The following is a 17409-nucleotide window of genomic DNA, read 5'->3' on the forward strand; positions in this document are numbered from 1 at the left end:
CCGCCACCTTTCAGACCCCTGCGCGCACACATACCTACCCCCCACCCACACACACACACACACACACACACACACACACAGGTACATATCCACCTTCTACTTACTAACTTATCTATTTCTCTCTATTTACCTACTTATTTATTCATCTACGTATCTAATTATCACACACACACACACACACACTTTAGACCTGCACGTGGCGTTCCCTGTATAAAACCTGCCTACCTATTTCCACTTGTCATCCTCATCCACAAATTTGTCTAATCTTCTCTTAAAAGCTCCCTAATGACTCAGCACTAACAACCTGATTACTGAGCCTAGTCCACTTGTCTATTACACTATTTGAGAACCAATGCCTTCCTAGCTCTCTTTTAATTCTATTTTTTTCAAGCTGGAACCCATTATTTCTTGTCCTTTCCTGATTAGAACTGCTTATTTCTCTCTCTTTGTATACCTGTTTATCTATCTATCTATCTATCTATCTATCTATCTATCTATATATATATATATATATATATATATATATATATATATATATATATATATATATATATATATATATATATATATATATATATATATATATATATATATATATATATATATATATATATATATATATATATATATATATATTCTCGCTATATATATATATATATATATATATATATATATATATATATATATATATATATATATATATATATATATATATATATATATATATATATGTAATTACCAGTATCACAAACAAGTTATATATTTATCTTATCTTCAGTATTTTTCTACTTATCTATTTCTCTGCTTATCTATCTATATGCATCTAATAATTATCAATGCTCCTAAACCAATTATGTAGTTAGGGAGTATCTGTGTATCATGATTACATACCTATCTTACCTACATATTTTAATTTATCTGTCTCATTACCAGTAACCCAAACCAATGAATTAGTTGGGTTGTATCTATCTTAACTTATCTATCTATCTATCAATTACCAGTATTCCAAATCAATCCACTAATTAGGGAGAATCTGTCTACGTATCTTAATCTATCTATCTATCTATCTATCTATCAGTACTCCTAACCAGTGAAATAGCCAGGGAGTGTGAGGCGCAGTGAGTTAAAGTCAAGTTTCCAGCGTTGCATTATAAACATTTCACTGAGGAAGCTCTGACACGTGTTTCTCATACCACTCTTCAATGACACGGCCGCCCCTTGCCCAACATCAAAGGCACCACAGAAATATTACAGCTTGCACAACTTCCCTTTTAGATTACTTGTTGTTCTTGTCTTTGTTGTGTGTTTTGGTTTCGAGTCGCAGTTTGATGTGGATGCCTTGGTAAATTATTATTATTATTATTATTATTATTATTATTATTATTATTATTATTATTTATTTATTTATTTATTTAGAATATTCGATTAAGTAGTCAATGCGGTTCTCTGACTTTGAATAATTCTTTTGGTCCTCTTTTAATTTATTTTATTTATTTATTTATTTATTTAGGGACTGGCACCGAAGTGAGCTTTTTTTTTATTCGTTTTGTTGCCCTTGGCCAGTACACCTCTTGCATAAAAAAAATAAATAAAAACAATATTCTTATTTTACTGCTTTTATTATTATTTCCATTATTATTATTATTATTATTACTATAATTATTATCATTATTATTATTATTATTATTATTATTATTATTATTATTGTTATTATTACCAGTATTATTTTATAATTTTTATTTATTTATTTGTTCATTTTATTTCTTTATTTACTTTTATTGCAGGTCTATTTTATTTATATAGACTCATCCGTTACTGCGCATGCTGCTCTGAAGACTTTATTATCACAAACCACAACCTAATTTATACTCGCTTTATTTAGGTTTTGTATTTTTGTGGTCAATAAAAATCTAATTTATGATACCGCAATGGCAATAAGTAAATAAATACACAAAATGACACACAAAAAAACAGATGTAACAATAACGAAAACAGATACAAAAGAACAATAATAATCAACAAAATAAAAAGAAAAGAAAAATATAAAACAAGTTCAAATAAAAATTAAAATAAAAAAAAACTTACAAGGAGTGGAACGAGACGGTGTAATGGCGAGGTGAAGTGGCAAGGTGCGCTAACCCCCCCCACCCCTCACACCTGGCGGGGCGCGGTGCTCAGGTAAGGTGGGCGGGCAGGTGGAAAACACGGCAATGCAAACTGTTCTCGCTTGACAATAGTGTACATCCTTTCTTTTCTTTTTTTTTTCTCGTCTACTTTTTTCTGGAGGTTTGTTATTTTTGAGGGGACAGAATTTCAAAACAGTACCCACCAAATGACTGGGAGTTTTTTTCCCCTTTTTTTTCTTCAAAATAGAATAGAAAGTAAAAAGAAAGACCAAAATCCAAAACAGAAGAAAGACTTGCAATCAATTTTCCCACGAACTAAAGACAGAGAAAGCAAAACCAAAACCAAGAGTGAAACAATCTTAGAAATAACCAAGGATTTTTTTTCCACGGGTTTAAAAGAAAAGAACGAAATAAAAGAAAAGTTACTGGAAAAAGAAAAACATATCAGTCTTTCGTATTTCTCGGTCCCTGTCCCTCTTTCCGTTCCCTCCAGCAGCAGCCCGCACAGCACTCTTAACCCCTTCAGCTCCACAGCTTCACCCTTTTTTCTTCTTTCTCAGCATTAAAAGATCTCATCAAGTAAAGCATATTTTTTTTCTAATAAAGGTCTTTAAAATCCTATTATTCATCCCACACAGTTATTTCGATTTTACTTTATTTATTTTTCATTATTAGCAGCCGATAACAAGTCTGCAAAATTAAGTAGCGTAAATAACTTATACCTCTGCATTCAGAATGTATATATTGACTTTACACTTCATTACAAGATCAATATTCTAATAAAAGAAAATGAAGAAATTAACTAAAACACTAAAGGAAAAGTTATTTCAATACGAATAGTAGTAGTAGTAGTAGTAGTAGTAGTAGTAGTAGTAGTAGTAGTAGTAGTAGTAGTAGTAGTAGTAGGTAGTAATGATAATAATAATAATAATAATGATAATAATAATAATAATAATAATAATAATAATAATAATAATAATAATAATAATAACAATAAGAAGAAGAAGAAGAAGAAAAAGAAGAAGAAGAAGAAGAAGAAGAAGAAGACGTATAGGAAGAAGAAGAAGAAAAAAAAAAAAGAAAAAGAACAAGAACAACAACAACAACAAAGAACAATAAACAACAACAACAACAACAACAACAACAACAACAACAACAACATCAACAACAGCAGCAACAACAGCAACAACATACCTGTAAATCTAGTTATTTTCCTCAGCTAAACTATACAGTTTAATCTTTTTTTTCATACAATAGTCAAGGGCAACGTTAGCTAATTACAACCGTAAGGAGGAGGCAGTACACACCTGCCGAAACGATAATTACTCCCAGTGAGGTCTAAAGCACTGTTCAGGGGGTGCTATGAACTTATCATTAAACCCAGCTGTGACCTCACTGAACGTTTCCCTTTGTGTCTCACAACACAAGGGGGCAGTCACAGCCTGCCCTCTAAAGACAACTCTCTTCCTCCACACAAAACTACAAGCACCTAATAACACATACATCCTTCACTCAAAAATTTTAAAATCATCATGGCGACTCCTACACCAGCCTCGGAGTCCCCATCTCGGGAGAGGACCATAAATGTCCCCATGTCGGACTGCCTTTCTGTCGACGACCCTAAGTGTCTTGACACCCACCTCAACTTTTTCTTCATTAACTTCTGCAACATTCGCGGTCTAAGATCTAATTTTCAATCTGTAGAACACCACCTCTCCTTTTTTAAACCTCATCTTCTTTTCCTCACTGAAACTCAGGTATCTGAGGCAACTGACAGTAGCCCCTTTTCTGTTCCCTCCTACTTTCTCTATCCTCATTTTCGATCCAAAGCTGGATGCTGCGTTTATGTGCGCAATGACTTAACCTGCTCTCGTGCCCACGCTCTTGAATCTTCCGAGTTTTCCACCATCTGGCTAAGACTACAGAGTCACTCTCATACTAAATTTATCTGTGCTGTATACCTCTCTCCTAACTCCTCTGACTATAAAAAATTCTTTGACTACTTAACTTCCAAAGTGGAGCACATTCTGACCCTCTTCCCTTTTGCAGAGATCTCCATTCTTGGAGACTTCAATGTTCACCACCAGCTTTGGCTTTCCTCTCCCTTCACTGACCATCCTGGTGAACTAGCCTACAAGTTTGCTATCCTCCGTGACCTAGAGCAATTGGTGCAACACCCTACTCGTATTCCTGACCGTCTTGGAGATACGCCCAACATTCTTGACCTTTTCCTGACCTCTAATCCTTCTGCTTATGCTGTCACCCTTTCTTCTCTGTTGGGCTCCTCCGATCACAATCTCATATCTTTATCTTGTCCTATTACTCCAATCCCTCCTCAGGATCCCCCTAAGCGAAGGTGCCTCTGGCGTTTTGCCTCTGCTAGTTGGGGGGACCTGAGGAGGTATTTTGCTGATTTTCCTTGGAATGACTTCTGCTTCCGTGTCAGAGACCCGTCTTTGTGTGCTGAGCGCATAACAGAGGTGATAGTGTCTGGTATGGAGGCATACATTCCTTACTCTTTTTCTCGTCCTAAACCTTCTAAACCTTGGTTTAACACAGCTTGTTCTCGTGCTATACATGATAGAGAGGTGGCCCACAAAAGGTACTTAAACCTTCCATCACCAGAATCTCATGCACTTAATATTTCTTCCCGGAACCATGCCAAGTCTGTTCTCCAACTAGCCAAAAACTCCTTCATTAACATAAAATTTCAAAACCTTTCAAGATCTAACTCACCTCGTGATTTCTGGCATCTAGCCAAAAATATCTCCAATAACTTTGCTTCTTCTTCTTTCCCTCCTCTACTTCAACCAGATGGCACCACTGCTATCACATCTATTTCTAAAGCTGAACTCTTTGCTCAAACCTTTGCTAAAAACTCTACCTTGGACGATTCTGGGCTTGTTCCTCCCTCTCCTCCACCCTCTGACTACTTCATGCCACGTATTAAAATTCTTCGCAATGATGTTTTCCATGCCCTCGCTGGCCTAAACACTCGAAGGCTTATGGACCTGATGGGGTCCCTCCTATTGTTCTCCGAAACTGTGCCTCCGTGCTTGCACCTTGCCTAGTCAAAGTCTTTCAGCTCTGTCTGTCAACATCTACCTTTCCTTCTTGCTGGAAGTTTGCCTACAATCAATCTGTTCCTTAAAAGGGTGACCGTTCTAATCCCTCAAACTACCGTCCTATTGCTTTAATTTCCTGCCTATCTAAAGTTTTTGAATCTATCCTCAACAGGAAGATTCTTAAACATCTATCACTTCACAACCTTCTATCTGATCGACAGTATGGGTTCCGTCAAGGCCGCTCTACTGGTGATCTTCTGGCTTTCCTTACCGAGTCTTGGTCATCCTCTTTTAGAAATTTTGGTGAAACTTTTGCTGTTGCCTTGGACATATCAAAAGCTTTTGATAGAGTCTGGCACAAAGCTTTGATTTCCAAACTACCCTCCTACGGTTTCTATCCTTCTCTCTGTAACTTCATCTCAAGTTTCCTTTCTGACCGTTCTATTGCTGCTGTGGTAGACGGTCACTGTTCTTCTCCTAAATCTATTAACAGTGGTGTTCCTCAGGGTTCTGTCCTGTCACCCACTCTCTTCTTATTATTCATTAATGATTTTCTAAACCAAACTTCTTGTCCTATCCACTCCTACGCTCACGATACCACCCTGCACTTTTCCACATCTTTTCATAGACGTCCAACCCTTCAGGAGGTAAACATATCACGCAGGGAAGCCACAGAACGCCTGACTTCTGATCTTTCTAAAATTTTTGATTAGGGCAGAGCAAACTTGGTATTGTTCAATGCCTCAAAAACTCAATTCCTCCATCTATCAACTCGACACAACCTTCCAGACAACTATCCCCTCTTCTTCAATGACACTCAACTGTCCCCCTCTTCTACACTGAACATCCTCGGTCTGTCCTTTACTTATAATCTGAACTGGAAACTTCACATCTCATCTCTAGCTAAAACAGCTTCTATGAAGTTAGGTGTTCTGAGACGTCTCTGCCAGTTTTTCTCACCCCCCCAGCTGCTAACTCTGTACAAGGGCCTTATCCGTCCATGTATGGAGTATGCTTCACATGTCTGGGGAGGTTCCACTCATACTGCTCTTCTAGACAGGGTGGAATCAAAAGCTTTTCGTCTCATCAACTCCTCTCCTCTAACTGACTGTCTTCAGCCTCTCTTTCACAGCCGGAATGTTGCATACCTAGCTGTCTTCTACCGCTATTTTCATGCTAACTGCTCTTCTGATCTTGCTAACTGCATGCCTCCCCTCCTTCCGCGGCCTCGCTGCACAAGACTTTCTTTTTTCTCTCACCCCTATTCTGTCCACCTCTCTAACGCAAGAGTTAACCAGTATTCTCAATCATTTATCCCTTTCTCTGGTAAACTCTGGAACTCCCTGCCTGCTTCTGTATTTCCACATTCCTATGACTTGAATTCCTTCAAGACACTTATCCATCAGTTTTTGACCACTGCTTTGACCCTTTTATGGGACTGGCATTTCAATGGGCATTTTTTTTTTTTTTTATCAGATTTTTGTTGCCCTTGGCCAGTGTCCTTCCTACATAAAAAAAAAAAACCGTGTGTGTGTGTGTGTGTGTGTGTGTGTGTGTGTGTGTGTGTGTGTGTGTAAGTAAGTAAGTAAGTAAGTAAGTAAGTAAGTAAGTAAGTAAGTAAGTAAGTAAGTAAGTAAGTAAGTAAGTAAGCAAGCAAGCAAGGTTTAATGTCAATACAGGTATTACAGATTCAAATACAAATTTTATTATACCTAGGCACGGTCTATCGAGCCAAGGCCCCCTGACAGACATATTATAGTCATGCTGGTTTAGCTGCCAGCGTTAATTAGCAATGTAAGTCAACATTAAAAAAGAAAACTTAGTTATTGATAGTTCAGTGGACATATACAAACATACGTATATATACTGTCGTACATACATACACCCTCACACACATACTTACACATATACATGTGACTACACTAACATTATAGTTAATAAAGTATACCATCGGCTAAACTTTTTGCAGTACATATTTGTGATACTTATATATTTCTCAGAACAATTAAATGCTCTTTAGTTTTCCTGTTAAACTGAGAAAAGTTGCCAATATTTACAAGTTCTGTGATGGCGACGGAAAGATAATTACATAGTTGCGGATCAAAGTGATAAATGCTGTTCTTAAATAATGTTGTGGAGAATCGAGGGTAGTCTAAATTCAAGTTTCTTCCTCTTGTTGAGTAAGAGGATTCTGCAAACTTAAATATATTAGTGCCTGGGAAATTTATCGTGAATTTAGAAATAAAAAAAAAAAGAACAAAACGCTTATGAATAAAAAATAAACATCTAATAATTTATATTAAGAATATTTACAACTGCTGAATCAAATTTTCCAAGTTAAAAATACATCGCAATTTTTTTTTTGATAACTTTTTTTTTTAAGAAAGAGGGCTACGCACAGGATTAAACTGAGACACTATAAATTAAATGAGGGAAGCAGAGTGTGTAGCAAACACTTAGCAAGGCTTCGGTAGTGAAATGATTTCTTATTTTATATAAAATTACACACATCCTGGACAGCTTCATATACACTTTGCTTATATGGAAGTTCCAATTAAGATTATTATCAATACCAACACCTAGAAATTTTATATAAGTAACACATTGCAGTGTTTCTCCACCAAGGATTACTGGGATATGATTTGTTATGGATCAGTTCTGAAAGACAATATAGTTTTATTTATATTGTCTTAGTTTATTTAATTTTATGCAATTATTTTCTGAATGTAGTTATGTTGTCAAGTTTGTATGTAGATTACAGATATCGTTATCTTTCATTAGGAAGTTTATGCCATCTGCATATGTAATAAATTAGAATTTTGAGCTGGAATTGATAATATAATTTATTTACGTCAGAAAAAGTAACAATTAATGATCTCTGTGGTACACCTGATATAATGATTTTGATAAAAGAATACTTAGTATTGTAGTAAACAGCCTCTGTCCTGGTGGTTAAATTACTCTGAAATTATTTTAGTGGTACATCTCTGGTGTCAATATGATCTAATTTATCAAGTAATATGTAACGATTCAAAGTGCCAAATGCCTTGGATAGATCGATGGAGACACCTACACCATAAAGTTTATCTTCCATGTATTTATAAATATTATGGGTAAGTTTTACTATTGCAGACTCAGTAGAACGGTTGGCACGAAAACCATGTTGATATTATGACAAAATATTGTTTTTCTCCAAATAATTCCTTAATCGAGTGGATATAACTTTCTTAAATATTTTACTGAAAGCTGGTAGTGTAGATACGGGTCGATAGTTATTAATGTCACTCCTGCTTTAGTTTTATGTATTGGAATTACTTTAGCGGTTTTTAAATTGTTGGGAGAAACTGCACTTTTTAGTGTGCGGTTTATAATGTGGCTTGGAGGTGCAGTTATCAGAGTGGATGTGTGACTTAATATTTCTGGTGGTATGTCATCATGACCAGGGGTGTCTGTGGTAAGTCTCTTCAGATTATTTGTGGGAGGTAAATACATTGAGCATAAGAGAGGATTGTTTAAGCACTGAAGGTAGTCTCTGTTTGGTGTGTCTTTACGAGTGTTACTTGTTCTTAGGAAATGGTTACTGAATTAATTTGCAATCTCTGAGCAATAAGGTTTTAATTCAGTATTTTGGTTTGCTGAATGAGAATTACAGCCAAGAATTGAGTTTATTGATTTCCAGTGAGCTTCAGGATTATCTTGTTTTTGCTTTAAAAGATCTTTGTAAAATTTATTCTTAGCAGCTCGTAATAATGATGTTAAATTATTTCTATATTGTCTGTACATATTTCCATACGATAAAGGCCACTTAGGTGCCAAGGCCACTTACGTGCCACTTACTTGTGTGTGTGTGTGTGTGTGTGTGTGTGTGTGTGTGTGTGTGTGTGTGTGTGTGTGTGTCTATTTCCAGCCATGAGATATCCTTAAGTAATTTCCTTGCAGCGAATTGACAAGAAGGGAGGGAAGGAAGGGAGAGAGGGAGGGAAGAGATTAGTGAGGGAGAGCGGGAGGGTAAGAGTGGGATGAAGGGAAACGTTAAGGGTGGGAGAGGGAGGGGAGTAGAAGGAGAGGAAGGAGAGTGATGAAGGGTTGTAGGTAGGTAAGGAGGGAGGGAAGATGTGAAGGAGGGAAGATAAGAGAGAGAAAAGAGAATGAAGCTAGTGGAAGGAGAGAGAGAGAGAGAGAGAGAGAGAGAGAGAGAGAGAGAGAGAGAGAGAGAGAGAGAGAGAGAGAGAGAGAGAGAGAGAGAGAGAGAGAGGAAGAGGAAAGAAAAAGAGCCTTGGAGAGAGGAAGGATAAGGGTGATGGATGAAAAAGAGGGAGAGAAAGAGAGAAAGCGTGTAAAAGTATGTGAATGAGTGAATAAGAAAAGGAAGAAAAGCAAAAGAAAGACAGACAAGCAAATACAAACAGATAGAACGAAGCGCTAAAATCAACTTAATCTCCCTTAATAACAAATAAAAACACCTAAACACATCAATTAATCAGAAAAGAAAAAAAAAGCATTAACAAACAAGGGAGAAAAAGAAAAGCAAGTAAAAGGCTTGTTTAGGAAGGAAGAAGATGGGATGAAGATGGAAGAAAGGACGGAAGGGAGGGAAGGAGGAAGGAAGGATGGAAGGATGGATGGAGAGATAGAAAGAATTGCTTGGGTAGGAAGGAAATGATACGTTAATGAAGGAAGATGGAAAGGAAGGAGAGAGAATGGAAGGATGGAGAGAGAATGGAAGGATAGAGATGATGGTAGATGAAAGGGAAGAGACGAGACAAGGAAATATAGGGAAGAAAAGAAAACAATGATGGAAAGAAACAAAGCAAAGATAGAGGTGGTAAAATATGAAGGGAGAAAATGAAGGAAGGGAGAGGGAGATACAAGGAGAGAAGGTGGGAAACGAGGATGGAAGTGGAGGGAGGGAGGGAGAGAGAGGAAGGCTGATGAGGAGATAAAAGGTAGTAAAGAAGGAAAAGGATGGTGGGAGGGGTGAGGGAAGGAAGGTGAGGAAGGAAGGAAAGTTAGCGTGATGGAGGGAGAGAAGACAGGAAGGAAGATGATGAAAGGAGGGACGAAAGAAGAAAAGTGGAGAGGAAAGAAAATAAAATAAATGTGAGAGATCAAACAAAACTTCGAGCAATAAGAAGAAAAAAGCGAGAGAAACAGGACCGAAGACTGAAAGAAATGACAAAAGAAAAGAAAATGAAATGAAAAAAAAAACAAAGATAAAATATAACTCAGAATAACAATAAAAAAAAAGGCGAGAGAAACAAGACCAAAGATGAAATGAAGAAAGAAGTGAAGGAAAGATGAAGTGAAGGAAGAAGTGAACGAAGAGTGATGGATGAAGTGAAGGGAAAGAACGAAAGAGTGAAGGAGTGAATGAAGGAAGGAGTGAACAAAGAAGTGAATGAAGGAAGTAGTGAACAAAAAAGTGAAAAAGTGAAGGAAAAAGGTGAAGAATTGAAGGAAGAAGTGAAGGAAAGATTAAAGGAGTGAAGGAAGAAGTGAGAAAGAAAAAGGACTGAAGAAGAAGAAGAAGAAGAAGCACCACCACCACCTGCGGCGCCACCTTCGCGTCCTCCAGTGGTCTCGCGGCATTAATTCTTGACGTGGTGCAGTGCGGTGCCTCGCCACTCCCCGTGGGGCAACACAACCACCACAAGGGTCCCCACTCTCCGGTCTCCCCCCTGACCATCCCTGGTAACGTCAGCCCTTCCCTGCCCTCCCCATCTCCTACCTTAACTTTAGCTGTCCACCTCCCTTCCCTCCCCTTCTCCCCTTTCCCTTCGCGATCCACCTCCCCTTTCACTCCCTGGTAACTTCGCGGTCCACCCTCCCCTTCCCTCTTCCCTCCCCTCCTTCCTTGCACACTCCCTCCCTTTGTCGCTCCCCTCTCCCCTCCTCCCTTAGACATTCCCTCTCCCCTTCCCTACCTCTTCCCCTCCTCTCTCTTCTCGCACATTTCCACACGCTCCCTCTGGCGACAGTCCCTCTCCCACTGCTTCCCTCTCCCAGGTGTCCCAAGGTGAGGGCGCGGTCAGTGGCTGTAGGTTAATTAGAGCACAGGTACAGTGCGCTACACCTACACTCCGCTATACCTGAGTTACCTGTGTACCTTAATTAGATTTTGTCCATTACCTGTGTGTGTGTGTGTGTGTGTGTGTGTGTGGGAGGGGTGAGGGCGCCCCTGGCTTGGTATACGTAAGCACACTGCATGAAAGCCTTCCCTGAGGGCCTCAACTAGAGTGATGAGGGAGGTTTGTAAGCGTGACTCTTGTGCCTGCACGAGGCGGAAACCTGGCTGACTGACTGACTGCTGCCGGCGAGAGAGAGAGAGAGAGAGAGAGAGAGAGAGAGAGAGAGAGAGAGAGAGAGAGAGAGAGAGAGAGAGAGAGAGAGAATGCATCACCAGGGAGGGACAGTGCACTATTCTCCTTAAAAAGATGCTTAGAAATCAAGCATATCCCCACAATAATGATGTACGTGACCAGCACAGGAACTCACAACAGTTAACAGTAATAACAGGAGAAAACGAACTTAACAAACAGGCAATACCAAACATTCTAACACAGTTACAGCCTAGACGCAAATTGCTAGCACTTTACAACTACATCCTTGATCACATCATTGATAATCATCCAATAAATGTGTTCCTTCAAAGAAATAAGTTTTCTGTTTCTGAATGTTCGGACTTCATCATAATGCAGTACATGATGTTGCAGTGAGTGTCCACCAGGTGCCTGGCAGCTGACAGGGTCGACCAATCCCTGAACGTAATTGTCAATAACATTTATATCCTGAGCCTCATCACAACACTGTTAACAGATGGACGGCATATCCCGTAAGTGACACTAGTATTATTCATGATAAATAAGTAATGCTGCAAAATTTCACTTTGTTCATAAGCCTCACCGAGAGTTACATTTTTCCATTCTCTCCTTACACGTCTCGTGTCATTCTTGATCGACAGCAGATACACTCCACACTGCAGGGACACTCACAAGTCAGGCGGCAGCCCAGCAAAACTTGCCTAGACCATTTATGAATCAGTTCATTAGTTTGGGGGTCAGGATGAGCGTTGCTCTTGTTGTCAAGGCCTCTTACCTTGTTTACTTCCTTCCAAACGTCACCCAGGTTTTTGTGTTTACCAATTCGCCATATAGAAAAAAAAAAAAAAATTCCTACAACGAGTCCTTGCTTCTTGCTTCAACTCGGCACACACACCAGCAGTTTCCTTCAGAACCTCCCAAAGTCGAGTATTAACAGGATTCACACTCCAGTCTTTACGCACTTTAATTTACTTTAACCATGAAACAATGTCTTAGGAATACACTGTACGTTTCCCATTACTCAGACTGCCTGCACGCCTAGAGCTCTTCTTCACTAGTACAGAATCAATGACAAGCAACAAATCATCAACAAAACTAATAACATCTTTTGGCTCGCCCTGAGTACCATTGCCGTACAACAAACAGTCAGCAACTTCTTATCACCCGTACAGTGATAGCGTTTACGATTAATAACTGAGTTTTCTGCCCCTGGACATCTACCCGTAACGGAAGATGATCCCTGAAGAAGTCTGGTACAACAATAGCACTCACCCGCAGGCCACCTGTAATAAGCACCTCATGATCCAGCCTCCCGCCACTGACATGGGTTGGCTCGTCGTTGCCCAGCACCTCAGCATCCTCAGACTTGTCAATAAAGTATAACCACTTCCTGCTGTTTACTGTTGCATGACCCCAGCGTATCTAATAATATATGTCTTGTATTAACATCCCCAACCAAACTACTACCATTGGTAAATAAACAATCTTGCATATTATCAACGTCCAGAAAGCGAAGGTGCACACACATAGACGTTAACAATACAGTAAAAATTTACTATAACTCCTTGTCACATAACTCTTTTCTCACAACGAGCTTGGGGGAGTTGTACGAAATCATGGGTTTTGGGGGTGAGGGGGGGCGCGGAAAAGTGGGGTTTTAGGGTGAAGGAAGCCAAATTAGGGCAAATTTGGACAATAATGAAAAAGCCTATGGATAAGACACTATATTTTGAAAACTAGGGAAATTTCTAGCCTGGCCTATTTTTCCCTACGTAGCCTACCCAACCGTGGGGGCTTGAGTCCCTCTGGATTCCTCCTTAAAGGACACTAACCTATCCTAACCTAACCTGACTTAACCTAATCTAACCAGGTCCCCAATCGACCCTCCCCCCCCTTAAGAACACTAACCTAACCAAACACTACCTAACCTAACCTGACCGGCCCATCCTCGATGGCCCAGCATCTGAAATCGTCATATATTAAGAAATAAGATACATTAACACTCACCAAGAGAAGAAATAGTGTCAAACTTCAAGCTTGTGAAGGTAAAAGCTGCCATTTCAAAGGCTTAACAACAAGCGTAGATCACAATCTTCAAAGTTCCCCTGCCGACGGCTAGAGTCACACTGGCATGGCGCCGTGACACCCTCCCTGACGGGGCCTCGCGGAATAATACACTCGTATTGTCCTTCATATATCTCGCATATAAAATGTGTCTCATAATAAAATGCTCATGATAAAATGCTTATCGTTCAATAGTTTCGATACAAAGAACAAGCTGAGGTTACGTACGAACAAGAAAAAAACGACTCATATTTCTACCTACATATGAACTACTTCCTGAGGAGCATGGGAAGTGTTCCTAGACTCAGGGTGTGAAAGGAGCCGTACTATGCACACAATTTGTGAACTTGGCACTGGGAGGCATCTCTGATTTGAACGCGTATTTGTGAGTTAACTATAGGAGGGTAAAAAGATGTACACGACTGTAAGTTGATTAAGTAAGTTAGTGTTCAACGGCAAAGTAAAAAAGCAAATATCTTGAGCATTAACCACGAGTTCAACAGGCACGTCCTTTCTAACACAAATTAAAGAGACCTCTTGTATTATTCATTCTGTTTACCGGGAGACAAAAACATCGCTATTCACGTAAGCTTATCAGTGTACAATCGTCTGTGAATCGAATCGAATTGTTTATAGGAAAGAGGGGTGAAGGAAGAGTAGTATATGTATAAGAATAAAAGCTAGAAATAATGAAGGACAGTGTAAGATAAAAGATGGTGGGCTAACCACGTCTGTGCCAGTTTCCTGTAGTGTTATAAAGTCCACTCTATGCAAAAGAGTACGTCAGTGATCCTGCAGCGTAGACAGTTCTTATTCCATCAAAGAATACTGAGTATTCATTGACACCATTATCAACCATTTTAAGTTGTTCATTCATAAACTGATCCAACACTTCCCTCACTTAGAAGAGAACCACGCCACGCCACTCCAGAAATATTACCCCAGCTGCGATTTGTCTTGTAATTTTAACATCACCAGATCCTCCCTACAACGCACAAAGTTTGTCTGACTCCATGTGGCAACACTGCTCAGGAACCTCAGCGACTTGAGCCACACTGCCTCACACCTCCTCACTCATATCCTTATTCGTGGCCTCACACTGTTCGGGTGAAGGGTTCGAAGCAATCACCCACATGAGCTCGTCCATCACCAAGTGCACTGCTCACACATCTATTCCCACAGAAGCAAGCCATTACCTTTTGACTGTCATCCACCTGTTTCCGTAATGTCTTAACTTCTGCTATGAGTTGTAACACAGCATCATAAAGATCACTGAACTGGCACCGTACCTTGTCAAAGCCCATCCCTGCTGCCTGCGTAGCCCTTGGACCAAAGGCTAAATTACCGTCCGCCTGCTTCACCACACCCCTCCACAATGTCTTCCACAGTCCCAAGAGAAAGAAGCGTGTCCACAGACCCTGCCAGTATACTCCGCCGCGACCTCGGGGTGCGTTTGATAGCGCGACTCGGGGCGCCCGGTGGGCCGGAGCGTTACGTGTCGTCTCAAACGTGCGCCTGGGCCGGCCAGCCGGCTGACACGGAACGTCCGGACTCCCGGAGCCCTGCTCTTGGGAGGTGGGGTGGTTTGTGCTACGATGTTATGTCAACAAATATGGCCGCCCAAATAGAAGCCTTTCTGTGCTCGAGATGCACTTCTTAGTCCCGACTAGATTGTTGTGTATCATACGCGGAGCCAGCACTGCTAAGAACTGTACTAATACTAGGGTATAATATACAACGAAAATACAGTATATAAGAGTGATAATTATGATGATATAGTAGTCTAATCAACAATGGCATAGATAAATTTCACAATGGTATATGTAAATTTCTACTATTTACCAGCAGTCACAGTGGAGGTGGTAAGGCTGGCTGGCAAAAAGGCTGGGATGCGAAATGGGGTAGAAAGCAGCATCAATTGAACCCACCAGCCTAGGGTTCAGGTCAATGACAGGTCACATTCTCACTTGGCCTCGACCATGCTGGCAGTACACTGTATATGATTAGCAATATGCTTTGTGATGGTTATTTTACCATTATTTCATCACATTATACCCTTTTCATTCGAAAATGCAGGATTTTTAATGGTATGCTTGATCTGTGGGAAGGCTGGTGATGGGTAGAACAAAGAATTATCATTGGGTGTTTACCCTGAAAATTACTGAGTCTTATTATATGCCACTTCAGGGGCCTCACAAGCCAAGCTTAAATACTTACATAAGCAAAGCTAATGTAATATCTCTATTTACTGCACAGGAACACAACCAACGCATGAAGATATTGCTGGTGAGGAGTCTGGTGATTCTACTTTAAAGCATTGTGCAAGGTTAGTTGATGTGATGCAGCCATATATGTAAAATCATTTTAACATAGCCAAGAACAATAGTTAATTTAACAGGTCATATATGTAGTAAACTTTTCATATTTGTAAAATTTCATTTCATTTAATTTCATTTCATCAGTTTGTGTCCACTGATATTTTTAATATCAAATAAGCAAAACTCATAAGCATCATGTTTAAATGTCTGTATCTATATACTGTTCTTCACAGAAGAGGCTTTAACCTTGCATGTGGAATGTGTGAGGCAACCAGTGACATTAATGCGCAATTCTAGGAGGAATTTGTAGATAATTTTTATATGATATAATTAACTTGAGATTTCATCAACAGATTGGTCAGTTGAAGCAACTCTGTTTCTAATAAGAAAACTAAATGCTCCTGCATCCTGGGTTTTCTGATAACACAAAGCGAATACCAAGTTTGAAGGAATGTTGCCCAGGAACTTCATAAAAAGAGATATGCTGTTGATGGGACAGCATGTATGTATGTATGTACACATGTACAGTGCACACTATTACATTGCTTGTGATTTTTTTTTTCTATTAGTAGTTACTTATGTACACTTTGCTTACATACAATAATGTCAGACATTGGCGTTTACTAAATTTCATGAAATATTATATCAAAGTTTTATGGTTGTCATCAAGACATTCAGCATTAAGAATATTTCATTTCACTTTATAGGTACCTCTGTAATTCATACTTGTCCTGGATTTACATGGTGGTTTTCTTAACTCTCAGATACAAGATCATCAAAGATAATGCCAGCCTGTGTGGGGGAGGTGCTATGAGGCAGTGGCACTACTTCACTGCCTGGCTGGGGATCCATCCATAGCAACTACAGTTATGGCGACCTGTTTTCCTGTTGGTATGTTATATGTAGTGAAAGGAGTGTTTTCCACTTCACTTATTATTCTTAATATATTATGCTTTAGTGACAGCAATCCTTATTTCAATTTGTTACTCAGAACAATTGAACTTATTTCACTATGGTCTGTAATCCATTACCTGTGAAGGATCTGGGGTTAGGAGAGGGTAGAGGTTTGAACCTCTTATGCTGTTGTGTGAGCTGCTGGTTAAGGTATCCTGTAGACATTTTATAACTGCATATACATGGTCACATATGAGCATTCAGATAATGTGATTTTTAATGCTACAGTAGCTGATTCTCATACATTTGATTGTCTTTTCAGTTTCAACATCAGATATCCAGCAGGCAAGCCGGCCAACGGTTACTGAGCTACCAGTGTGCTCATCACCAAGTCCAGCACTATCTCCAAGCTTGATATTTACAAGCCCTGTTTTAACCCCTGTGCTGTCACCATCACCAACTGGTGACTCCACTGTGTCTCCCCAGCCATTATTATTTATTACTCATTCATACTTGTATATTGAAAGTAAGCATAATCTCAGGGAAGTAATCATTAGTACAAAATTATAATATACCTCTTTTGCAATTTAGTTTGTAATTTAGGTAATGAATAATATGTATA

General features: G+C 39.3%; 1 long non-coding RNA gene across 1 annotated transcript in view; it reads right to left on the bottom strand.

Moving 5' to 3' along the window:
- The window catches only part of LOC135102703 (uncharacterized), a 45529-nt gene extending 31389 nt beyond the window's left edge, over window positions 1-14140 (bottom strand). Inside the window, exon 1 of the long non-coding RNA XR_010269743.1 lies at window positions 13519-14140. This is a non-coding gene — a long non-coding RNA (uncharacterized LOC135102703). The remainder of the gene's footprint in view (window positions 1-13518) is intronic.
- Window positions 14141-17409: the final 3269 nt, after the last annotated feature.

Source organism: Scylla paramamosain, chromosome 8 (genome assembly GCF_035594125.1).
Source record: "Scylla paramamosain isolate STU-SP2022 chromosome 8, ASM3559412v1, whole genome shotgun sequence".
In the NCBI taxonomy this organism is placed as follows: domain Eukaryota; kingdom Metazoa; phylum Arthropoda; class Malacostraca; order Decapoda; family Portunidae; genus Scylla; species Scylla paramamosain.